This window comes from Desmodus rotundus, chromosome 1 (assembly GCF_022682495.2).
Source record: "Desmodus rotundus isolate HL8 chromosome 1, HLdesRot8A.1, whole genome shotgun sequence".
Classification (NCBI taxonomy): Eukaryota; Metazoa; Chordata; class Mammalia; order Chiroptera; family Phyllostomidae; genus Desmodus; species Desmodus rotundus.
The window spans coordinates 101,996,312-102,023,057 of NC_071387.1; the positions used below are offsets into that span (position 1 = coordinate 101,996,312).

General features: G+C 47.1%; 1 protein-coding gene across 1 annotated transcript in view; it reads left to right on the plus strand.

The window, feature by feature from the left end:
• Window positions 1-6,269: 6,269 nt before the first annotated feature.
• RBFOX1 (RNA binding fox-1 homolog 1) overlaps window positions 6,270-26,746 on the plus strand; it is a 2,121,844-nt gene continuing 2,101,367 nt past the window's right edge. Inside the window, exon 1 of the mRNA XM_053929075.2 lies at window positions 6,270-6,322. The gene's annotated coding sequence lies outside the window, so the exon portion shown is untranslated. The remainder of the gene's footprint in view (window positions 6,323-26,746) is intronic.

Below are 26,746 nucleotides of genomic sequence, written 5' to 3' on the forward strand. Positions count from 1 at the left end.
TTGTTTTAATTTTTAATTCAATTATTTATTTATTTGTATTTAGATACTTGTTTTTTGTATTATAATGGGATTTTAGCATTTATTTTTGAACATATCATGGTACAAGAAATTTCATGTAACAAATAATTACAAAACACAAGAACTGATACAAGGTATTTCAGGTGCTACCCATGTGTAATATGTGTAATGAGCATCCTTATTTTTCCCTCAAAAATTTGGGCAAAAAAGTGCTCATTATATACAGAAAAATATGCTATAATTTCAGTGGCTCAACAGTTCATGAGTTACTATAGGTTTTTATCCTATTGCTGCCCCCAAATAATGTTCATCTCCCCTTCATGCAATGAGTTAGATAGCGTTGTCTGGGAACCAGGGTGATGCACAAAAACAGCGAACTCTGGTGATAGTGAGATGCTGGGAATCTGAGGGCTCCAGATGGCTTGGCTGTGTCTGTCTAGAGGCTTCTGAGCTCAGGACCTTTAACTGCCCCAGGACTCACTGTGCTCACTCCCATTTCTGCTCCAGGGCCCTGCCTGGGGCCATTCCATGGCTCAAGATGATGGTGTTGGGGATAGGAGGTGATGTCTTTTTTCTCTCCCAGTGCTGCCTCTCGTGCACACAGACTGTGTGGGCGCTGCCTTTAACATCCTCTTCTATAAACTCTTGCAATTTTTGGTGCAGTCGTGCCAGGGTGGAGGCAGAGATTCGTCTTTGCGGTAAGTGTTGTATATGTACTAAAAGGTTCTACAGCAACAGGATCCCATGGCAGAAAACAGTGGGACACAGCCCACACCCTTTTAGCAAGAACAAGTGGAGGGGAGACTTGGATGGTCAAGATAAATACCCACGCACCCAAGATGCCTCTAGGAAGGGCTGGCAGGAATGGCTTAGACAAATGCTGACGTGTGGTGCTTGTGCTCTTGTCCTGGAAGATGCCTGCTCACCAATTTGGTTCAGAGCTGACGAAGGAAAAAATTGGGTGCTGGGGTGAGTGGGAGAGCCCCCCAGAAACACTGTGCATGAATTGTTTAAGTAGATGAATAGCTGGATTGAAATGGTACTTGGGAGGAGAAGAAGAAAAATACAAGATTCTAGCCACATCCCAGAATTAAAGGCAAGATGGACAAAAATGTGATGCTTGGAACCTGGAATCTGGTGACTTGTTGCAATGTCATTTGCATCTTGACGATATAACAAGAACTTTAAAATTGAAAATGAACCACCTGCAAGATTATATCCTCATAGTAGGGCTGATAGAAAGCTTGATGGTGGCCATGTAATTTACAGGTGCAAGACATGCTGATACACGTGCATTCCAAATGAAGCAGAAGCAGGGAGACTGTAAGTAAAGATACGTGGCACCTGGAGGGACAGTTTGGGAGGAGACAGACTACTGATGGGCAATATGGTAGCATTGATGGGGTTCTTGGCAATGGTGCAGAGCAGCACAAATCCTGATTTTCCAGTTCAGTATATTGGGGGTCATGGTCATCGTTAGGAGACATGGCTGACATTGAGGGTTATGGCTGACGGCCAATGAACATGCTGAATGTGGTGTGTAGGTGGCACCAGATGCTACATGGCTTGTGGAACAATCGCTGGAAGAAGTTACAGGTTTGGAAGGGTCAGAACCCCGTGCTGTGATTTCTTTTTGGAGAGGAAGCATCAGTGCCTTGGGACCAGGGGTCTTTCCTTATGGGGGTGCTCAGATAGCTGAGATTGTTCATCTTGATGGAGCCCTGACCCTCAGCTAACAACTCAATGTGGGAATTAGTGGAAAGAGGGTAGGCCTAACTGCTGCATTTCTCTCTATACCTCCCAAATGGCTAGGGAGGAAAGCAGGAAAACTATGCGTTTTATGCTCCTCATGCCCTAATTCACAACCACCTTAACATATCAGGCTCAGAGCTTCTTGTGGCAGACCTGGCTCCAGCTCAGGATGCAGCGTTCCTTCCCCACCAGCCCTTGCCTCTGACTTCCTGCCTTTGGCTGTCTCATCCGTATTCAGTCTTCCTCCTTCTCCCCTCACATTTGGAAGCCTCAGGACCCTCTAACTTCAGGGCCAGACTTGCCTTCCCTATAAAAAAAACACATGAGCCCTGGCTGTGTGGCTCAGTTGATTGGAGTGTCATCTTATACACCAAATGGTTGTAGGTTCAATTCCCGGTTAGGGTGCATACCTAGGTTTAGAGTTCGAGCTCTGCCCGGGGTATGTACAGGAGGCAACCGACCTGTTTCTCTCTCACATTCAACGTTTCTGTCTGTCCGTCTGTCTGTCTCTCTCCCTCCCTCCCCCTTTCCTCTCTTTCTAAAGTTAATAGACATATCCTCAGGTGAGGATACAAAAGAAAAAGAAAACACATAAGTTAATGATATTTTAAAAAAGATACACTTTCTTTTTGAGCCCTAATGCTATGCCAGGCTAAGAGTTTTCTGTGCACAATTATTCAATTCTCACAATAATCCTACGAGGTACAGCGGTGCCTGTTTTCCAGAGAAAGCTGAAGCTCCCAAAGTTCAGTTTCCCTGTTTGAAGTTATGTGGCTAACACTCCAGTTGAGGTCTGCCCCTAGAGCTCCACCTGAGCCAACCTGCCTTCTCAGCCCCACCATGGAAGGGTGACCTGCCAAAGGAGCTTCTCCGTCACCACACCGAAGTTCTCCCCATTCCACTCTGCTTACCTCTTTCTGGCTGGAGCCAGCCTGGCCACTGCAGGGTTAGGCTCTGTAGCCGATGTTTTTGGGAGCCTTGCCCTCACCACTTCTGCAAATGCCGACTTGTCTTTGCCTGAGGTTCTCTGTGGCTACCAACTCCCACTTTGCCAGAAATTCTTGGAAATTAAGACCCTCAGGGAATAGTTGTCAGTCTAGATGCTGATACTTGGTGGGTGAATACCCCAGCCCCTGTACCCTGAGTTGGGACAATTCTGAGGTGCACTGTTTACATTTTCTCCTAGCTGGATTAGCTCTAGGTGTCCACAGGGGTAACTTGGTGGACAATAAACCCTTTATAAGGTGTTCTCCCTTTCCCATCCCATGTCCCTAGTCTATCACCAGAACTTCCTAAACTCACCTCCAAAATAAACCTGCATTTGTGTTGGATTCTGCCTGGGAGACCCAAGGCTCTCTTTGGAGTCAAGTGCACCTTTACATTTTTTGGAAGATTGTATTTATTTATTTTTAGAGAGAGGAGAGGGAGGGAGAAAGAGAGGGAGAGAAACATCAATCAGTTGCCTCCTGAACATCCCCACCTGGGGACCTGGTCTGCAACCCAGGCATGTGCCCCAACCAGGAACCGAACCAGTGACCTCTTGGTTTGTAGGCCGATGCTCATTCCACTGAGCCACATCAGCCAGGGCTCAAGTGTTCCTTTTCTGTGGATGTGTAGATTAGGATGATAATCCAAAGACCCCACCAATGCAAAGGGTGTATCTTTCTTCAAATAGCCCGTAACCTCTTTCACAGTTTCCATTACTTTAGCTTATTGTTTTATTACTTATTTTTTCTATACCTGAGGTAGCCTCCCAAAGAATTTACAGAAATTTTCCCAGGCGAAGGTAGAAGGGTTCACCTTTGTCTGACCTTCCCCTCACCTTCCCAGTCATGCTGCTGGGAAGTTGAGGATAGTCCCTGCAGGATCTAGCCCCACTGGCATGAAAAACCTGTGCCCTTCCTCTTTATGGCTGGCCCTCTGATCTTTTGATTATCCCAAATTTTCCTGCCTGGTTTTAAATGCTGCAGAAATGGGGTTGACACTTTGACTTTGGGCCAGGATAGGGGTGTGGGGACTGAAACCCTGAATTATACTTTCTTCCTAGAGATGTCAGGCTTTTTTTTTTTTTGTGGTTAAGAGCACAGCCTCTAAGTTGGACACCCTGGGTTTAAACCCAGCTCTGCCACTGTACAAGAACCATAGGATGGGTGTGGGGGCCCACTGGATGCACTGGGAGATGGGCCTGAGCTAAAACTCCATCGGTCACCTGACCTTCATAAGCCCTACTGTGACTGGTGGACCCCAGTGACCTTTTGAGTTTCCTGGAATTAGTGTCAGTGCAGAGGCTGTGGCCTGTGTCCATTGATCTTGGAAAGGCCTGATTTCCTTTTCTCCAGTGCAGGCTCTCTCTAAAAGATTCCTTTCTAAAGTAGATTCCTTTAGGGAGCGCTGGGAGGAAGATTAATGTTACTCATTTTGGCAATGCACCGGGGTCCTTCTTCGAGGGGGCCCAGCTTCCTCATCCAAGGGATTCCGGGTCTGTACAGTGGTTGGAGTCTGGGAATTGACTGAGAGGTCATGACTCTATTTCTGTAACTTCATTTAGACTTTTGTTCACTTGACCTAGAACTCTTCTGCTTATACAGATCAAGTAAAAATTCAGGAGGCTTCCCATCTATTTCACTTCTAGGAACATCATGACCAGTTAGCCAACGCCATAGATCAGTGAGTCAGGAGTTTCTGATTGCTGCTTTGACTCTGCCGTTCATTACAGTAACCACAGCAGCTTGCCTTCGGTGGTTGAGTGCCTCCACTTGGCCCTTGTCACCTGGGTTTCCAATGACTCTCATTGCATTTAAGTTTCCCAATTCAATGGCAGCAGTTCCCACTACAGTGTGCCTTGGGCCTGTCACTCACCTTTTTTATGCCTCAGGCTCTTCCTCTGTATAGTGGGAGTAGTAACAGGGTTATTGTGGCATTTAGATGAATTAATATGTGGAAAGTAATAGAAGAGAGTTTCAAAGCCCATCTGTGGTTATTAGAATTATTTGTTGTAGGAAAGGAAGAAATGGAGGAGAGAGGAAGGTGCTGGAGCAAGAAGGGGAAGCTGTAGGATGCAGAGAACCCTTGGTGGGAGCGGATTCATTTACTCACCCAACATTTCTTGAGCACCTACTGTGTGCTACCCACTGTGATAGCTTTTAAAATTAAAATCATGAGCAAGGCAGAGGCCGTTGGTGAGGTGGGATCAAAAATTAAATAAGCAATTACAATATGGTCTGAACACTTGGTTGGGGAAGCTCAGGGAACAGAGGAGCCTGGCGCTCACCCAGCCTGCACTGGGCACTGAGCAAACTACCTACCTATAGGTAAAAAAAAAATAGCTCCTAGTTCAGTCTGTCCATCTGCACTGCTGCTGTGCTGAGCCCTGCAGTGGTCCTCTAGCTGGTCTGATCTCAGGCAACTGCTCCACCCACCACACTGCTTTCCCCTCTGCCTGCCACCTTGCTGCAGCCCCTCAGGCTTCTTGCTGTCTTCCCCCCAGCTTCTGAGCTGTTGCACATGCTTTCCCCTCTGCCTGAACACCCTTCACATAGCTGAGAGCTACTCATCTTATAGTCTCAATTCAGTGGACACTCCTCTGCCTCTTTCCCGGACCCAGACCTGTAAAGAGGCCCTTCTCTTATAGGTTCCCAGTTCCCATCGCTTCTTTGCAATCCTTTGCCCTGTTGACCATGTCCTTCATCAATCACCACCAGGCACTGGGCTCCACAGTGGCAGAGCAAATGTTTGCATGATCATCCCTTATAACCGCCTCGTGCATGACTATGCCTGACCCATAGACACTTGATAAACAACCCTGATAGGTAAGCACAGCTTTGAAAGATGATGCCTGTGCATTAAGAATGCCATCTTTCAGGCCAAATTCTCAATGCATTTTGAGCAGCCTCCTTTTTCTGGCCACCTCCAAATCATTCACGATGCAGAATAGCACCAGAAACAAGGGAGTCTGTCCTTGCAGGGCGTTGGAGAGGCGAGTGTCTATCTGTGATTTCTCTCCTCACTTCCTTGAGCAGGGAGACCAGTGGGTGCGACCTGGGGCCAGGGATTTGTTAGAGTGGGCCTGGCTCTGGTCAGGGGAGAGAGCCAGTGGTCTGAGCGGTCTGTCCTGGCAGGTGAGACCCGCACAGGCCTCTTCCACGCGTGCCAGCGATGCGCGCGAGTAGCCAGCAGGGGGCGGCAGGGAGACAGAAGTGGTCCACGAAGGAGTCCAGCTCTGAGCGGTGCGAACCCACCGAGGCCGCGCTCAGAAGCCCCATCTCCCACCGACAGGCCGCTGGGTTCGGTAGGCTGCAGGGTCCTTCCTCTTCCTCAAGTGCAGGCAGAACCCCTGGGAGCCATGGCCAGTCCTTCCGGCAGCCCCGAAGACACGGGCAAGCTCAGAGGCAGGGATGGCCGGCAGAGGCGGGAGCAGGAGGATGCCCCTCCGGAGGAGAAGAGGTTGAGGCTGGGGCTGGAAGGCGGAAGCGCAGCGCAGGAGGAGGGAGAAGACACTTCACGTCTGGGCAGGGAAGAGACGGGCACCCAGACAGCTGTCGAAGGCAGAGGTGTAAGTAAGCAGGGGTGCAGGAGGGATGAGGCTGGGGGGTGGCAGGGATGCTCGCCGTCTGTCAACCGTCAGGTCCAAGTTGGTAATTGGGCAGTAACTCCTGCCGGCGGGCGCGGTGTGACAGCTTGTGGGGACCTTCTGAGAAACTACATGTTCCGTTATTGATGACAACTCCCTTCTTGTTTATTTAGCATGGACTCGTTGATTCTCCTTGACGTGGTTGCTGGCTGGGAGACCCCTGGGCTCTATGGTTGGTTGAAAAGGAGAGGGGGAATCTCTGCGTCCTGGGGTCCTCTGGAGGGGAAGGAGGTGGGGTTGTTCTGAGCAGCGCTCACCCTGCACCCCTATCCTGGACAGCACTGTTTTAGGCGTCTCTCTGGGACTTTGCTGGTTGTGTGTGCCTCTCACCTGGTAAGGGGCTTGAGTGAGAAGTGCCTGGGCTCTGCCAAACCCTGCCATGTTAGCGTGCGGGCTGACAGCAGCTCCCCAAGCCCCGCACCTGCCCCGCATCTTCCTATCTTGGCTGCCATTCTGGTTGGGCAGCGAGAGTTCAAGGAGAAGGGAGGTGGCTTCCATGGTGCCCCCACCCAAGTCACTCTCCTCTCCCTATCCTTTCAGAGAGGGACAGAGGCAAACTTCTGTGCAAACCCTAGGTGCTGCCTGCCTCTGGTCTCTTGCCAGGTGAGGGTATGTGTGAGGGTGATTTGTTGTGTATGTTTGTGGGTATGTGAGTCATTGGGTGTGTGTGGGATGGATCTCCGTGGCTGGCTTAAGCCCCCCCAAGCCCCATTTTCTGCTTTTTCTCCTAAATCTTCCCCCTGTGACCTGGCTGACCTTACATTGGGGAGCACAAGTGTCTGGAGGACAGATGAGGGTTGGCTGAACAGCTGTCCCCACTGTGAGGGCTACCACCCTGAGAGTTTTGAGTGGATAATGGGGTTGCCCGTTTTGCTTCTTCCAAATGTTTTTATTTTCTGCCATTTGCTTGGCTGCTAAGCTGGTCTTAAAAATTTGATTAGTGACTGGTGGGGCCCGTGAGGGAGAGTTCTCCTTCTTTCTCCCAAATCCACGCAAGCAGCAGCAGCCTCCTGCTGAGAGTTAGGCTGCATCACCACCCAGCTGACTCGGCGTGCCTCCCTGGGACTGTCACTGTGTTTAGGTCCTGGGCCACCTGGACACCAGAATCAGGTGAATTTCTCTCTGAGATCCCAGGAGAGGGATAACACTTTTGGAAGTCTTCCCGGGACACATCATGGAAAGGATGAGAAGGGAGTCGTGTCGCAGTGTGGGGGGAAGAGAGGTCCTGAGTCTGAGACGCAATCATGGGGGCGACGCAATGTTGTGAAACTTTCACTGTTAGTAGCCCCTCCTTCCTCTGGTCACCTCCCTCTTTTACATGGAACTTTGCCAGAGACCAAGATACCAGGATGGAGGTGAAATGACCAATTGCAGTGGCATGCTGAGGAATGTGGGTTTGGAGCCAGACCACTGGGGTTTGAATCCTAGCTCTGGCCCTCCCTAGCTGGGTGAGCTGGCCCAAGTCGTTTAGCATCTCTGAGCCTTAGTGTCCTCAGTGGCGAAATGGATATGTCAGCAGGCCTCGTTTCATGGGGTTATTAATCCTGAGATTAAGTAAAGATTATCCATAGAAGGCACTTAGCATTGTGCCTGGCACATAGCATGTACTTAATAAATGTGATTTAGTACTGAAATTCGCTCCACGTGTCTTGCTCTGCCATGTTTGGTTCTGGGGCGCATGATAAGAGACAAGTGTCTTAGACCAGAATCTCCATGTTAAATGCTTCCTGGAGGTTAAAGGAATTGTGTGTAGCTGATGCAATTTTTAAAAGGCAAGAACCTGATTGAAATTTTTGGTTGACAAAGGGAAATGGGGATCCCATGGTTTGAAGGATTATGTTGTAATGAACAGAAACTGTTTTTGTTTCCTGCGTCTTAATACGATTCACTCCTTTGGGGGCACCTGGATCTCCTGGGGCCAGTGGTGCCTCATGGACATGGCATCTTGGTTTTCAAGTTCAAATGTTGGCTACAGCCTTGGCTGCCTTCAATGCCCACCAGATAGGTTTCTCCCCCTTTTTGGTTTCTGCAGGAATATTTCCTTTAAAGAACCAGGAAGCAGTTTCAGGCTGGTGCCAGGAGCCGCCGCTATTTCTTTGGGCAGAGCCCGTTTCTTCACTCATAGACCACATCCAAATGGATCGAGAACAGTGTGCTTTTTCATGAGATTTTGTCTGTGCAGACCATTGCTTGGCTGAAAATGTCAAAAACATCCTTGTTCTTTAATAGCAGCTTATTTTTAGATGCAGATCATTTTGGGCTTTTCTCTGCAGAAGCTACATGGGGATCACCTCCCTGTCCATATTGTATCCGAATGTTTTTAGGGATTAAATACCTTTTACTGTCACCAGGTCCAGCACTCTGGATGGCAGAGTTTTACATGTGACTGGTTGTCCCTCAGAGTGGCTCCTGGGCTCGTCTCTTTTCTTTAAGGAGGGGGTTGCCTCCTCAGGTGATTGCTAGGGGATATTTTAGGAAGTCACCTGGAGCCCAAGGAGCCCTGCATTGCTTGAGCCCTGCTGGAGGTGCGATGGAAGGAGGGTGTGTGTCTAGTGAGGGCTGATCCTCCACCAGGCACCCCAAGTTTCACAGATTCCTTCAATGCCCCCTCCAGGGCCAGTGCTGTTGAGATGGTATCAAAAAATTGCTCCTACCAGAGCCTTTATTGGTTCCTTTAGAGCAGGGGAGTCAAGCTCATTTTCACTGGGGGCCACATCAGCCTTGCGGTGGCCTTCAAAGGGCCAAAATAATTTTAGGACTGTATAAATGTAACTACTCCTTAACTGTTAAGGAGTTGAAATTACATTTGGCCCTTTGAAGGCAACCCTGAGGCTGATGTGGCCCCCGGTGAAAATGAGTTTGACACCCCTGCTTCAGAGTAACCCCAGGGGGAGTTCTACCTACAGCTCTTCCTGGAGGGAGAGTAAAGTCTCTCCTAGCTGATTCGTTATCATCCTCAGCCATTGATTCAGCCCTTCCCAAGATTAGGCAGCATGGCATAGATTTCTGGGTTGTGTGGGGAAGAACTGAGCTTTCAAGGATAGAAACTTATCAGAATCCCCGAAATCCCTGGATGGACTCTTCACTCAAGAGTCCCGGTGGTTGGGACCGGAGTGGAAGGTTATCACCAGCATCGGGTTCCTGGGAGGGGCGGATCCAGACTGCAGGTCTTTCCCTTCTTGCTGGTGACAGTCTGTACCTGGGTGTCTCCACTTCAGTACTGTTGACACTTGGGGCCAGATAATTCTGCTGAGGGGGCCCTCCTGTGCACTGTAGGATGCTTAGCAGCATTCCTGGCTTCTGCCCACTGGATGCTGGTAGCACTGCCCCACCATCCCCAGTTGTGACAATCAAAAATGTCCCCAGAGGTTGCCCAGTCTCTGGGGCTAGGAGAGGAGGCAGGTGAGGTCAGCTGGGCTGAGATCCACTGGTCTGCACTTGCAAAAATGTTTCAGAGCATGGGTGTTGAGTTTGGGCCCCTGCTGTACCACTTATAAGATATGTGGCCTTGAAAAATTTACACAACCTCATTGGGCCTCAGTTTCTTCATCTGTAAAATGGAGATAATGAGATACAATCTCAGTGCAAGGTTATGGGGGCACTCAGTAAAATAACAAGGTAATAAATGTAAAATGCTTATGGTGTTTAGATACTAAAAAGCACAAAACAAATGGTTAACTTCATTTTTAATTATTTGGGTGAATCAGACTTCATCCTTCATCCCCTATCCATTGGTGAAGTGCAACGGGGAATATCATCCACCTGAAACTCAGATTGGATTTGGGTAGCACGTTGGCTTTCTACATGGAATTCACTGGTTTCCTGCCCCCCAATTTCTCCCCTGGTACTCAGGTCTGGGATCCCAGGAGGCAGGAGTGTGGGTAGGAAGAGCAGGTGGCACTTGAGGTTCACTCTCACACTGGAGAATTCCAAAGCTGGCTTGCAGAGATAGGATGTTTGGACCCACATCTGGATTTCAGGATTCCCATTTGAGCACAGCTGGACTCCACAGAGCTGACGTTTTCTCTGCTGAGATATAGATATTTCCCTGGCAACAATCTCTCAAACTGACATGAAGACATGGCCGCCCACGGGAACGCAGTGTGTCTGCCTTGGCTCGCCTATAATTTGTGAGGCTAGCTTCTGAGGACTGCAGTATGTGAGGGGGTACAGTAAAGGGTTTCCTCATCCTCCAAGGGCCAAAAGTGGGGTGCAGGTTGGTGGAGGGTCCTTGGAGGAGAAATAAGGCATGGAGAACATGCCTTTCAGCTAGAACAGACAAGCGCAGGCTACATACTGGATGGTTCAGACCCCTTCTGGGGGCAGGTGTCTCTGTGCCTGCACAAGTTTTGTAGTGTGAGCTGTGTTGCCTTTGGCTTTATCCTTTCAGGAATACTTGACCCCAGTCCTGGCCAACTAGAGCTTGATTTGGGCTTCTCAGCTGGAAAGACTTGGACTGCAGGCCAATGTGCTCCTAATTTTTAACATTTTAGTAAGATGGCTGTCGTCCTTCTGTATCCTCTGGAACATGACTCGGTGGTCAAAGAGCAGGAAGGAGGCCAATCCGAGGGCTGGGACAGGAGTCTCTGTCAGGGGTCCTGGTGGCTTGGACGATGGTGGTGGCACTATGGTGGAGTTGGGTGCCTGAACTGAAGAAGGTTTATGAGATACCTTCCAAAGGACTTGATCATCTGTTGGGCAGTGGGAATGAGAAGAAGGCGGGGTCAAGTTGATATCCAGAATGGCAGGGAAGACCGCGAATTTGGTTTTGGAGACTGACTGAGGTCGCCCTGAGGCCCACATGGCAATGTCTAACATTATAGATGAGTCTGAGCCTGGGTTTGTCAGTATAGATGTTGATGAGGTCATGGGAACACCCGAGATTGACTGGAGAGAGAGCAGAGGGCAAGAGAAGGGGCTTTGGTATCAGCCTAGGGAAATCTTGATGAGAGGAGAAGAATCCATGAGAAGGGTCAGAGGATCAGCAGGAAGGGGACATGTGGCGCTATAGACAGGAGAGGGAGAAGAACGAGGGTCAATTGTGTTGATGGGAACCCACTGGTTTTAATATATCACGCTCATCAGCTGTTGCTGGAATTTTATGGAGGCCAGTTGTGGGGGGTACAAATATTCACCTTACCCAGTAACTCTGGGTACTCCAGCACCAAACCAGGGTGTGTGCTCACGGTCTCTACACTCTTGCAAAACTACAGTTTGTGTGTGTGACTCCAAAGCCTCTGTTCCTCCTACAGTGCTTGGCTGTCACTTCCACATTGCCTGGGAAACGGCCCCAGCCTTGGAGAGCCCTGCCCTGGCTGTGTTCCTTAACACAAGATGGTATCATTGGGAGACCCTCACCACTCTACCCTGAGGGTCATTTGCCTTTCTCATTCCTTCACCAAGTATTTGAGCAGCTCCTATGTGCTTGCTGTTCTACAAGAAGGATCAGTCCCTGTTTTCCTAGTGGAGGAGACAGACTGTGGTCCAAGGGCCAAAGCTAGCTCCCTGTCTGTGTTTGTAAATAAAGTTTTATTGGCATACAGCCACACCCATTCATGTAGTATTGTCTGTGGTTGCTTTCCGGCTACGATGGGAGAGTTGAGTAGTTGGGACACAGTATAGCCCACAATGCTGAGAATATTTACTCTGAGAGCCTCAGGTTAAGGGACTTTTTGCCCACCATGGTGTCCCCTGGGGGTGTGAGTACAGCAACTCTTGAAGCGCACGCCGCTCTGGGGTAGGGTTACAGCAAGTGCTTAACCTGCAGGACTCTGTACAGGAGAGGAAAACAGGTACCCTACCCTCAACTGTGCGGTTCTCTGGTGTCAAGGGCAGGATCAGGGTTCTGAGTGTTTTTTTCCTTACCTCTGTGGCAGGGCACCAAGGTAGCGCCATTGATTTTTGGATGGGGGATAGAAAGGAGGACAAGAATGGAGGCTTGTTGGTCTCCCCCTAAATATCTCCCTAAGATTCTACTTCACACAGCTACCAAAATCTGGCGAGATTACCCTTCATGGTGCTGTGACTCTATCACCAACAAGAAAGAGAAAAGAAAGAAAGATGATTTTTTGCCAGCACAAGAACTTAGGTTATTGAAATTAACATTTCCCCCTGAAGTTTTATAATGTCTGGGCATGCATATTTAAGCATCTGCCTCAAAAGCTCTCACTAATAAGCAGATGGCACATTTTCCTTTTTTTTTTTTTGTTCTCTGAGCAACACAAGGCTTTCTGTATGGCCCTCCTTGCAAGCAACTACATGTGGAGGCGATAGGACTTCTGACCACCAGCACAGATCCCAGAGAGGCTGGAGAGCCCTATGTTTGTGGGGCTGTTCAGCTGAGGAGCAGGCCTGTGTCCTTTTCAGCACCAGCAGGAAGCTGTCAGGTTACTCACAGCTCACAGGTCTTTTCCTTTGCTTCTCCCAAGTTCAACCACAGAATCTTGGCTGAATTTGACCCCTGGACCTCACCAGCAGGGAAGCAGAGGTCCTAGTCAGGCTGGGCTCTGAGACTGAAGCCCTGGAAGGAGAGAGACTCAGTAAAAGCTGCTGGGGAGGTTACAACGAGAAGGTCAGAGGCAAAGAGGAAGACAGGAGAGCTGGCATGCAGAACAAGGACCTGGAGGACACAAAGGAGAAAGCTGGAACTTTCAAGAACATAGAGAAGGGCAGACACTAACATGCTCCAGGTGTGGCTGGGTGTTATGAATTTGCTGGTTTTCCTGCTCCCTGGCGTCTCTCGCTGTGTTCCAGGGTGTCATTGAAATGGTCTGGTGGGGGCTCTGTGCAGCTTTGTATTCCCACGGTCTTTGGGGATCAAAGGGGCTGCCCCTCAGGTTTCCTTGCCTCTGTGCCCCTGCCTGTCTTGTCCCTCCACCCATGACTGTGTGTGGACCTGCCCTGCCTCTCAGACCTGTGTCCTGGAGAAACCTGGGCAAGGGGGTTTGTGTCTTGCATGCCTGGGTAAGGAAGATTTCGTGACCTGGAAACTTATTGGCTTAAGATGGAAGGTGAGTGGTGCCTGGGGGGGACGACTGCTGCCCTCTTCATTTTCTGTTTGATTCCGCATTCTGGGTTGTTCTGATGGAGTTGTAAGCCCCGGCCTCAAGGAATTGGGCTGGATGAAAGTCTACATGGTCTGGGTATAATTTCTTGCTTTTGTTCTGTTTATTAGCAATACAAATTATTATCTGCTCATTGTAAAGAACTTAAACAATGCCATATATATAACACAAAAAGCTAAATTCCTCCTTTTTCTGGTTCTCTTCTGTCTTGCTTCTCCATGGTGACATCAGGGAGGGTTGAGGTATAGTCTTTCACACCTTTCTCTATGCATATGCAAGCACATATATTTGCACATAAATCATTTAATTTTAATCTTTTAAAAATAAAAATAGGATAATGCTATATTTGTTGTTTGGAAAGCCACCTTCTTACCCAATGATATATGTTTGACATCATCTCACACTGGAACCTGGCTCCACCTTCCCCTTCAGGTAGTTATTCAGCCGTGTGGCTGCATGGTACTTTATTTAGCCAGCCCTATGCCACTAGGTCGTTGAATGGTTTCTGCCTTTTCCCTCTTGTAGATGATGTGGTGCTGAATATCCTGGCACTCGGCACTCGGCGCCCCATGCTTCTGTAAGATGTTCCTAGTAGCAGGACGGCCAGGCCAGAGGGTGGTCTCTGCTGAAGTCACAGGCTGGTTAGATATCTCCCTGCCTCCCAGCTCCCCGAGGCTCTGCAGGGGTCACCCTCCTAAAGCTCACCCTTCAGAATAGTATTGCCTGCCTCACTTTCACCTGCCGCAGTGCACATCCAGGCACCCCTGAGGTCCAGCCACCCCCAGCAGTACCCCCTGGCTGGACTCTGGCTTCAGACTCTGGCGGGTGACCTCACTCTGGAGGGAAAGCTTGCTTTCCCAAACATTCTTGGTACTGTTACTGCAAGTTCCAAGGTTGTCATTTGTCTCCGTCAGGCCTTGCCACTTCCAACCTGTGTGTCCTTGAGCAATACATATGATAATATATATTTAAATATAGTAAATGTAATAATAATAATAATAATAATAATAATAATAATAATAATAATGGGCCCTGGCTGGTGTGACTCAGTGGATTGAGTGCCAGCCTGTGAACCAAAGGGTTGCCTGTTTGATTCCCAGTCAGGGCACCTGCCTGGGTTGCAAGACAGGTCTCCAGTAGGGGGCATGTGAGAGGCAAGCACACATTGATGTTTCTCTCTTTCTCCCTCCCTCCCCCTCTGTCTAAAAATAAAATAAATTTAAAAATCTTAAAAAAGAATTATTGCCTCCTAGGGCTGCAGGGAGGGTTCAGTGGAATTACCACGTCCACATGCTTGGCTTACGCACATTCAGCAAGTGCCAGGCAGGTCACTGCTGAGATTTTGGCGCGCTGGACTGTGGCTTTAGCGGGAGCTATGTCTTTGGTACTAAGCCTACCACCACGCCCTTAGTGCTGCCCAATAAATGCTCGCTGAAATGTAGATTGCGGCCGAAGCAGTGGCAGCAGATGAAAGGAAACAGGGCTCCCAACAGGTCTCTAGCCAGTGGGCTCCAGGATGAACCTCCAGCCTTAGAGCCCCCTGCCCCTTGCCTGCACTTGCTACCGTTCACAGGGCTGTGCTGTGTCTTCCAGGCTAGAGCCCAGAAGCTGAGCCTGGGCAGGTTCTGGCCACTGTCCTGCTGTATCAGGGCACTCCTATTCCCGTCTTGGACCTGGATGCCAAGTGGCTCCAAGGCAGCAGGGACTCAGCTTGTTCTGAGCCAAGAGGTGGAAGACAGGAAAATATGGAGGGGCGGGGAATCCTCATTTTGGCTCTTGCTTTCCCCTTTACTTGGACACTGCAAGGCGGGTGGGCTTGTTTCTTTGTGTGTACACGTGCGCGTGTATGTTTGTGCTTTTGTGCATGTGTGACTTTCTCTGTGAGTTTTCAAAACCTAGTTTGTGTTTATGTGGGATCAGCATTGCCAGATTAAATACAGTTAAACCTGACTTTCAAGTTAACAAATTTTTTTAGTGTAAGTATATCCCAGTGCAATATTTGGAACATACACTAAAATGATTTGTCATTTTTCTGAAATTTAAGTTTAACTGGCATTCTGTCTTTTTACTTGCTACATCTGTCAGTCCTGTGGTGGGGTTGTCAGTGTGTATTGGTGTATCTGTCCTTGAGGGATGCTGGTATGTCTGTACATGCCAGGATGGGGATGAATGGAGAAGACCCTCCTGGGCTGTTTTAGTGGCTCGGAGGCTGTGGGATTGGATGCTCCATCCCCAGGCCTAGGCAGATGGGACTCTCCCTGCCACCACCTCCCTGGGTTTGCCTCCCATCTCTCTCCAAACACAGGGGCAAGAGCTGCCCCATCTGCCCTTGTTTGGAGTATAGCCTTCCAGCCAGACAAGATGCAAACAGCACGCAGATGGCTGCAAAGCTTCTCCAGCTCCCTCTGCAAGGGGCTTGCAGATGAAACAGAAACCCTTGTCCTCACCCCTCCCCCTTCCAGAAAACCTGAGCCAACAGCCACTGTGTTGTGTTGCTGCTTTAGACACTCCTCCCTCCTGGTGATTAAACCACCTTGTGTTTTGCCAAACAAATGAAGCCCTTTATTTCCACCATAAACTTGTTCACGTGCACATGAACTTGATCCACCAGTGTGCCTGATTCATTTGCTCTCACTCTGGTGGATGGCAGGCTCTTTTCTCCAGCCTCTGGTGAAGAGCTGCTTAACTTCCATCTGAAAGTCCCCCCGCCCCATGTTGAAACCGAACACAGGTTTGGAAGAGAGCTGCCTCTTGCCCTTTTGTAGGTTCTGTCTGGCTCTTGATAATTGATCATGACTCAGATTATCCAGGGCCCTGCCCCTAGTATTACAAGTTTGAGGGTGCTTTTGTGTCCAGTTGGCTGGGGGGCTGTCAGGGAGGACAATGGACTTGGCCTCTGAGCCTATGACAGCGCTTCATGAGAAATACCACTAAGGGACCTTGTCCTGTGTTGTTAGAGAAAATGAGTGTTTGGTCATTTACTGAGCTCCTGATAGAGGGGGGTCTCAACTTCCTCTGTGCTGTATCAGCTGAGACTTGCAAAGTGGGTGGCAGTTGGCATCTCACCTGGATATCCCAGGCAGGGGTGGCCAAGGAACCAGGGCTTTGCAGGGTTGAGTCCTGGACTCCACTGGCAGAGGTGATAACCCCCGTCCCCCAAATTCCCTCTGCTGGAAGAGTACCAGATCTGGGAGTGGCTAGTGAGCTGGAGGCTGGCAATGATGGTGGCCATCACTCTTCATCACATTCCCCCCCCCCCACCCCTTGTGTGGCATCTTTGGGCAAGGCTGTGCCTCAGTCTCCTGCCTGGGGAGTGGGTTAGGAAGGCCAAGCCTGTGCTCTCCCAGGACTGGTAGGGCGATAAGATTAGAGGGCAGGTGAGCGCCCTTTGAAAATGAAAACATTCTATTTGAATGCAAAGTGTTTTATGACTGTGATATTTTGTACCCTGTGAAATCATCATTGACCCCGAAACTGTCTATACAAAAGTGACCGGAGTTGACCTTTCCTTCATGTCTCTGCTTGAGGAGGGAGTTTTTCAAAGACTGTTGTTTTACACCTGGGAAAACTAAGGAAGGTAGAAACAAGGCCAGGACCCGGGACTCTGGACTCCCTGACTGTGTAGGGTCTTTAATGGGGGAACCACTTTGGGTTCTTTCTACAGGTTTTCTCTGTAAGAAACAGCCCTCATCCAATATTCACAGAGGGACCTTAGACAGTACCCGAACACCAAAGCAGATGTTGGGTGGACCCAGTCACTTCTGCAACAGGGATGGCTGTGGGGTTGTCTTTGGAGTCACAGATTTAGGTGTGAACCCCAAACTTTTAGTTACAAGCCTCGAGAACTCAGGCAGTTTGTTCAACATCTCTGGGCCCCAGTGGCCTTGGAAAATAGGACATGGTATTATAGCTTGTAGGGAGACTCCCACCTGGCTCATGACCAGAAGGGCAGAGTTCAGGTATCTCAGATGCTTGTCTCCGGTGCTAACAAAGCCCATGATCATTACCCCAAGTGCTTCCCTTGCAGGTTATTCTTAGTTTTGGGGACCACACATGCGAGATAATGGCACAGTGTCTGGCACAGTAGTCAACATTGACAGGTTTATTTTAGGGCCTTCTTTGGTGTTTTGCATAGTTCCATATTGTCCCAATCCTTAAGGACACCAGAATCATGTGCAAGGAGTATGTTTATTAAATATACCAATTCCTGGGGCTTTTTTCCAGAAATTCTGATGCTTATGGGCTCTGCTTGAATCTGTTTTCAAAAGCTCCCAGGTGAATCTCATGTAGCTGGCTTGGCTTTGGCTTGGGGATCCAGTTTGGGAACCAGTCCTGGGTGCTACTTTGCTTAAACTTCAAGTTTGGCTCTTCTACTCCTTCTCGCATTATCAGTACTTGTGTGCAAGTCAGCTTCCTCCCCTGGAACGTAAGGTCCTTGATGTCAGGGTCATCTCTCATGTTTGCATCAGTGAACCAAGCTTTATATGGGCGGTCAGTGGAACGTCGTTGCTTGCTGAGTGGAGTCAGGCTCCAGGGGGCACTCATGCGTGCATGTGTGTGTATGGGACGTGAATCTTTGTTAAGAGCAAGCCTCTGCATTTGCAGTGAGTCAGTGTGATTTACTCTAACGCAAGCCAGTGCAGCTTGAGCAAAGGTCTTGCCTCGCAATGGAGTGAGGTCATGGATGGGCAGAGCTGCCAAAAGCTTTCCTGGGAAACACTTCAGTGTCATCTCTGTTAAACATCACATGGATGTGGAGTGGTTCCTAGCAGAGTACCAGGGCAAAAGCGTGTGTGAGTAACTGGGTTTGGGGATGGAGAGGCTTCTGCTAAACAAAAACCATGGGCTATTGAAGCTGGAAGAGTAGGTGTTATCATCAATTACCACTACGTGTGAGGTGGGGACTTGGCACCTGAGAGAAGAGCCTCCTTTTAGGTCCTCAACCTTTCAAAGCATTCCGGAGTTCATCTTACATGCGTAATCAGTATCATGATTTGTACCGACTGGATAATACTTCAGTCGCTTCCAGTGCTAGACGGGGAAATAAACCTAGGGCCAGCTTCCTCCAGGAAAGTTGCCTGTAGGGTTATCATTGATACCATCTAAACAGGTGGATTGCAAGGTCCCACCCTTTTGGATCAGAATATCTGGGGCTGGAGTCACAAAATGAACTGATAACTAAAGAAGTTTGTAATCAAGGAGGCAGGTTAGATGAATATATGAATACAAACTAGATTAATACAATAATACCTTGGTTATTCTTAACAAAACATTGTTTAAAAGGAAATTCAAGGAATACAGAAAAGTACAAGAGACAAAGAACAATCACCTCAAATCCTACCACCCCAAGAAATAAACCTCCTTCATATTAAGTGAACACCACCCCAGACTAAGCCTAATTACAGATAGAAGAATAGCTAGAGATATGGACAGACAATTCTGATTATACCAAACGGGACTTTTAAAAGAGCAAGTACTAAATTTAGTGGTGCATGAATTTAACTGAAGGGAAAGAAACTGAAGTGAAACTGAAGGAATTGGAGGGAGGACAGCAAAGTGTGAAGTGGTCATGAGGTTGTGAAGAACAGGTTTGGAAGGGGAGTGAAGGCAGGAGAGGTGGAAGCCAGGAGAATGTAACTAGACTGGGGATTTGAGATCTTGAGACTGGAGGGCTTTACAGGATGTTCAAGATCAAAGAGAGGGCATTAGAACTAAGCTGTAAAGGCCCCTTTCTATGGCTAAGATGAGGAGATGCGCCCCAAGAAGTCTGCTCATTGTGGTGAGAAGGTGAGCATCCTGGCCCTGCCAGATCTTTCCTAAGGAGGACTCTGCTCTGTTCTTGGGGCCTTTGCCATGTTCCTTTACCATGAGAGTTCTGTATAAAATGTTCATGGGTCAAGGATGACATGAAAAAAAACCCTGGGAAAATGTGGGAGTGTGCACATGGGTGAAAGAAAGCTTGTTGGTTGTTCTTTTTTGGAGGTTGTTATTTATTCTGAAATTACGTCTATTATATTATTTTGGGGGGGTGTTTTCAGATTTTTTCTTTTATAAAATGCTATGGGGCAGAAATTTCTAATATTTATATCCAATTCTCCTCTTCTTGGCAATAGGAGTTTCCTCCGTTCGGTGGTAGGGGGATGTGACTGGTCCTGGCCATTAGCCGATGGGGGCAGAAGCGAGGTGTGTCACTTCTGGGCTGGAACATTGAATTCCTAGAACCTGGTCTTCCAGCGCTCTTCTCTGTGCTGCCCTGACAGGTGACAGAACCTCCGTTAGCCTGAGCCCCGCAGTAAGTTCACTGTGGAAACAGAGCTCCCTCCACCCCATGCTCCTTGACATGCAATGACATGTAGCATAAATGATGAAAACAACAAGTCCTGTTGTTTTGAGTCATGACACTCAGGCATGGTTAGTTATTGTGGCAAAACCTAGTCTAGCTTGACAAGTTTTTGGGGGGTGTGTGAAATTGGTCATTTAAAGAAATTCTTTCTTATCACCTCCCCAGAAAGGTGCTTTTTTTTTTTTTTTTTTAAACTGGTTTATGGAATGGAAAAAATCTGGGAATCAGCAGCTTAAAGAAGCACAATGTGGGATATTTACCAGGCTAGGCTATTTCCCTTTATGGAAGCTCAGCCAAGACTTGGAGTGTTTCAGTCTTTCCTGGTCCACATTTCATAGATCTTGGGGAGATGTTGATAAAATCTTTTGGCTGAAATGGTGTATTCAGCCACAGCCACCCTGACTCAGCTCTAGCCATCGAACCCTCTCTGCTTTTGAAGGAGCTTCGTGTTGCTGTGACATCTCAACCTTCCAGAGGTATTCTGTATTAATGACATTAAATGACATTTCAGAGGTATTCTGCTTCGTGGTCCCCCCAAATTAAACACCTCAATCATGCAAACACACCCAGCTGGATTTACTGCAATGGATTCCCAACTAAGGATGTAATTAGATCATATTTTTTCCCAGTTCAACTAAAAGAAAATTGCTATTATGAAGTTTGCTCTCAGTCTTTGATGGTGTGTGTGTCTCCGGGTGTGTATGTGTGTGGGTGGACGTCTGCATGTAAATGACACTGTGTAGCTGTGTGGGTGTGTGCAAAATTCCTATGTAAACCTCAGTTTTGTAGGAGTCTTAAGGCCTTGATCTCAGGGGATGCCATTTTAAGAAAAGTCACTCAAAAACAAGACAAAGAATTGAAATCGAAATCCCAGCTCTAAAGACACAAGGCTTGTAGGCAGTGCTGGGTTTTCTTTGTTTAAGATTCCACCTGCCTCCAAATGACATTTTTGCTTTCTACTAAGTGATCAGATCACAGGGTTAAAATTGATTACACACACAAAAGCATAGATACTGTATGATTCTCTTTGCATCAGCATTTCTCACCTGAGACACCATTGACATTTTAGGGTGGACATTTCCCTGTTGTAGGGTTGCCCTGGGCGCTGTAGGGTGTTCAGCAGCATCTCTGGAGTCTACCCAGTAGCTGCCAGTAACATACTTTCCCCCAAGTTCTGGCAACCAGAAATATCTCCAGACCTTGCCAAATGTTCCCTGGTGGGCAGAATTGCCCCCCAGTTGAAAGCTACTGCTTTACATGTAGCACAAAGTCAGGTGTAATGAGTGGAGGCTGTTGGCAGTCAGAGTCAAGTAGCCACTGACAGTGGGGTAGAGGGTTTTGTGAGGGGCTTCAGAGCTCTATTTCTGGATCTGGGTATTGGTTATATGAGTACGTTCAGTTTGTAGGACATACTCATGTTGAGTCAGTCTCTCATGTGTGTACAATTCTACATGTATGTTATAATTCAATAAAGCATTTAACAAATAAATCATCAGTGACTGAGAATCAAATGATTGGCATGGAGGCTGATCACCTTAATTTGAACTGTTGTCAGATGAACATGAGGGGCCCCCAAGTGGAGCCTTTCAGAGTGTGGGCCAAGGGGAAGGGTCTGTGTGCACACGTGCTGGGGTTTGCCAGTGTCACAGAGGACGAGGCCTTCTCCTGAGGGCAAGAGAGGTGGCACATGTGAAGTCCCAAAGCACAGAGCTTTCTAAATGGATTTACCAAAACCTGTGTACGACACAGGCTTCCAGCACAATACCAGTATGCATAGAAACAGTTTTGCACGGGCCACACATAGGGTTCGAGTTGAGTTGGCACTGGGGAATTTGGCCATGGTTTCTTGGAGATATCCAGTTTCTGTAATCAACAAACATATATGGAACCACTGTGTGCCTAGAACTTTCCAGGACTGGAGGTTAAAAAGATGGTTGCGAAATGGAACCAATCAGAGGTGACTCTCTACCCTGACGCAGATTAGATAAAACACAAGGTCTTGCTGGGCAAGTGCCTTGATAGACCTCATCCTGCAACCTATATAAGAATAAAGGACACTTTTTTCATTACACTTAAAAATGTATTGTGTTTCATATATACAAATGCAATTTGTGTTAATTAACTCTGTGGTGGAATTATGCCTATACTTTTAGCATTTTTTAAGTATACTTTATTGATTACGCTATTATAGTTGTCCCATTTTTTTCTCTCCCTTTTATTCCCCTCCGCCCTGCACTGCCCCTCTCCCACTGGCATTCCCCTCTCCCCCTTAGTTCATGCCCATGGGTTGTACATAAAAGTTCCTTGGCTTCTCCATTTCCTATACTATTCTTAACATCCTCCTGTCTATTTTGTACATAACATTTATGCTTCTCATTCCCTGTACCTTTTCTCCCATTCTCCCCCTCTCCCTCCCTGCAGATAACCCTCCATGTGATCTCTATTTCTGTGATTCTGTTCCTGTTCTAGTTGTTTGCTTAGTTTGTTTTTGTTTTTGTTTCTTATGTTTGGTTGTTGATAGTTGTGAGTTTGTTGTCATTTTACTGTACATATTTTTGATCTTCTTCTTTTCTTAGATAAGTCCCTTTAACATTTCATATAATAAGGGCTTGGTGATGATGAACTCCTTTAACTTGACCTTATTTGAGAAGCACTTTATCTGCCCTTCCATTCTAAATGATAGCTTTGCTGGATACAGCAATCTTGGATGTAGGTCCTTGCCTTTCATGACTTGGAATACTTCTTGCCAGCCCCTTCTTGCCTGTAAAGTTTCTTTTGAGAAATCAGCTGACAGTCTTATGGGAACTCCTTTGTAGGGAACTGTGTCCTTTTCTCTCGCTGCTTCTAAGATTCTCTCCTTATCTTCAATCTTGGGTAATGTAATTATGATGTGCCTTGGTGTGTGCTTCCTTGGGTCCAACTTCTTTGGGACTCTCTGAGCTTCCTGGACTTCCTGGAAATCTATTCCCTTTGCCATATTAGGGAAGTTCTCCTTCATTGTTTTTTCAAATAAGTTTTCAATTTCTTGCTCTTCCTCTTCTCCTTCTGGCACCCCTATGATTTGGATGTTGCAACATGTAAAGTTGCCCCAGAGATTCCTAAACCTCTCCTCGTTTTTTTGAATTCTTGTTTCTTCATTCTTTTCTGGTTGGATGTTTATTTCTTCCTTCTGCTCCAAACCATTGATTTGAGTCCCAGTTTCCTTCCCGTCACTGTTGGTTCCCTGTACGTTTTCCTTTATTTCACTTTTCATAGCCTTCACTACTTCTTCTATTTTGCAACCATATTCATCCATTTCTGTGAGCATCCTGATTACCAGTGTTTTGAACTCTGCATCTGATAGGTTGGCTATCTTTTCATTGCTTAGTTCTATTTTTGGAGCTTTGATCTATTCTTTCATTTGGTCCATATTTTTTTGTCATGGTGCTCATGTTATGTTGTAAGGGGCGGAGACTTAGGTATTCACCAGGGCAGGGCAGCCCAGGTTGATGCATTGTGGGGGAGGGGTCAGAGAGGAAACAATGCTGCTTGCTCGGCTGGGCTTTCGCCAGCTTTGTCACTTCCCCTGCTACCCACAAGCAAACTGGGTCCTTCTGGTGCTGATTCTCTGGGTGGGTGGGTTTGTGTACATTCTAGGACCCTGTGGGTGTCTCCAACCAACACTCTTGTGAGGCTAGGTGTCCACCACAACCACCACAGGTTTCTACAGCTAGAGGCTTTGAGGCTTTATTTCCCCTCGCTGGAACCCTGGGTTGCCTGGTCTGTCTCGCTCCCCAATTGTTCCCCCTGGTTTATACACACACAAATGTGGGACTGCCCAGTCCTCAAGTCGACACCTTGCTGCATGTCCTCTCTGCCCCAGCTGCCTGTCTCTGCCCCTCCTACCAGTTGGGATGTATGTTTCTTCTTTAACTCCTGTGTTGTCAGACTTCCATATGGTTCTATTTTCTGACAGTTATGGTTGTTTTTTGTTTTTAAATTTGTTGTTGTCCTTCTTTTGGTTGTTCAAGAAGGCAAAGTGTATTTACCTACGCCTCCATCTTGGCTGGAAGGTCTCTTAGCATTTTTTTTGAGTGAGAGATTTGTTTCTTAGCAAGTCATCTCTAGAATATGGTGAACTGTAAATTTACTTAGAACTGATAAAAGGTACAGGAGAGTCAGGCCTTATGCAGAAGGTTCTAGTCAGTGGGTAAAGCAAAAAATTCAATATAGTCAACATTACTCTTGAAAATTTCCTCCATCTTTCATAAAGTCCACACTCAGCACGTCCAGCCCAGCATGTCTTCCAAGAGGGTTGGAGCAGAGCATGGTTTCTCCCATGGGCAGCTGATGAAATCATCCAGGGGCCACGATTTATGAAGCATTGTGTCTTCAACCCGAGAATCATTCATCAAAGTGAGATATTCTCGCTGGGAAAGGCAAATAGCAATGAGCTCCTGTTGTGAGGCTGTTTGCAATTCCCTTTCCTCTCTCTTGCCTTTTCTTTGTTCTTTCCAAGTACTGATAGTTCACTTTTCACTGATTAAAAGAGCCCAAGTTGGTCTATACTGAGGAGTGAAATTGCTGTATCACATGGTAACTCTATATTGAAATGTTTGAGGAACTGCCAGGCTGTTTCCCAAAGTGGCTGCACCATTTCACATTCCCTGCAGCAGTGTGTGAGTGTTCCAATTCCTCCACATTCTCACCAACACTTGTTATGGTGTGTCTTTTTTTATTATAATTGTCCTAGTGGGTGTGAAGTGGTATCTCATTGTGATTTTGATTTGCATTTTTCCAATGGATAATGATGTTGAGCATCTTTTCATGTACTTATTGGCCAATTGTGTATCTTCCTTGGAGATATGTCTATTCAGAATTAAAAACATAGGTCCACACAAAAATTTATATATGGTCCATGTGTCCTTTATAGTAGTTCCTGTAATCCCCTCTCCCCACTGTCCCCTCCCCACTCCCCCCTGCCCATTGTTAGATTGTTCTTAACTTCAATGTCTCTGGTTATATTTTGTTTCCTTTTTTCTTCTATTTATTATGTTCCAGTTAAAGGTGAGATCATATGGTATTTGTCCCTCACCATCTGGCTTATTTCACTTAACATAATGCTCTCCAGTTCCATCCATGCTGTTGCAAAGGGTATAAGCAGGACACATGGACCAAATCAAGGGGAAGGATGGAGGTGGGGGAGGGGGGGTTCGGCTGGGGTGGGGTGGAGGAATGGGGAGAAAAGGAACACAACTGTAATTGAATAACAATAAAAAATTAAAAAAATTTATATATGGGTGTTTACAGTAGCATCCTTCATAATAGCCAAAGCCAAAAGGTGGAAATAACCCAAATAACCCATCATCAGATGAATAAATAAACAAAATGTGGCATACCCACAGAAAGGAAATAAAAAGGAGTGAAGTTTTGATATTTGCTACAAAATAGATGAACCTTGAGAACATGATGCTGAGTGAAAGAAGCCAGGCACAAAATGTCACATATTATACGATTTAATTCATATAAAAATCAATAACAGGGAAATCTATAGAGACAGAAATTAGTAGTTGCCTAGGGTTGGTGAGCAAGTGGGAGGATGGTAGGGATTTTTGTTTGAGGTGATAAAATGTTCTAAAATTGACTGTGCTAATGATTTTACATATCTGGGACTATATTAAAAACCATGGAAATGTAAAAAAAAAAAAAGAGCCCAAGTTGCAATTCTATTGATCATTATTGATGGACTTTAAAAATACAGGTTCTTGGGCCTACCTCCAATGCTACTGACTCAGTAGGTCTGGGGTAGGGCTTGGCTATCCCGAGGGATTCTGCTGTTTGGCCTGGTTTGGGCTGCAGTGTGTTTGTAAGGAACATTCTTTCTTCTGAAGTCTAGAGTCATGGTGATGACGGCTCATGCTTATGGAGAGATCGTCATATTTTCGGCAATGTGCTAAACACCTTTACTCTCATCATCTCCTGGTACTCTCACAATAACCTCCTGATGGGGTAGATGAAGAGAACTGCTTAGAGATGAGGAACTGAGGTTTTAGAGGAGTTTAAGTAACTTTTTCAAAGCCCCAGAAGAATTGGTGGAGTTGGAAGATATATTGGGGGCATCTACTTGGGAGCCGGGTCCCTCAAGTCCACAGATTTCATAATCCATGGATGGCTGAAGTCCTGCCTGAGATTTCTGCTGAGAGTGGGGTGGGTTTCTGCTGACAGAACCTCCCCAGTCTCCTGGGCATGTTAGTCTATGTCTGCTGCCTCTATCTCAAACTCTGATGATCAGAAACATGGTCCTTGCTTTCATTTCCGCAAGCATAAGCCATTCACTCCCAGCATTGACTTGAGATTTGCAGCCATGGAGAAGGTCACATAACTCCACACTTGATCTTGGCCAATTCCTCGACTTCTCTCACCTTGCTTCACCCCTCCATTTTGTTTTTAAAGGATTATTTATTTATTTTTAGAGAGAGGGGAGGGGAGGAAAAAAGAGAGGGAGAGAAACATCAATGTATGGTTGCCTCTCGCTCAATCCCTACTGGGGACCTGGCCTGCAACCCAGGCATTGAACTGGGATGCCCTGACTGGGAAATCAAACCTGTGATCCTTTGGTTCACAGGCTGGCACTCAATCCACTGAGCCACACCAGCCAGGACTTCTTTTTCTTAAAAAAAATTATTAATAAAAAATAAAAAATTATTTTTTTAATCCTCACTTGAGGACATGCTTATTGATTTTAGAGAGAGGGGAAGAGAGGAGAGAGGGAGAGAGACATTAATTGGCTGCCTCTTACCCATGCCCCAACTGGGACTGAACCCACAACCCAGGCATGTACCCTTACCAAGAATCAAACCCATGAACCTTCAGCTGGCCAGGGCTACTTTGCCCTGGCATCCATTTTCTACTTCCCTCCTTCCTCCTGGATTGCTCTGGGAGTTCTGATTCTTGTCCCTT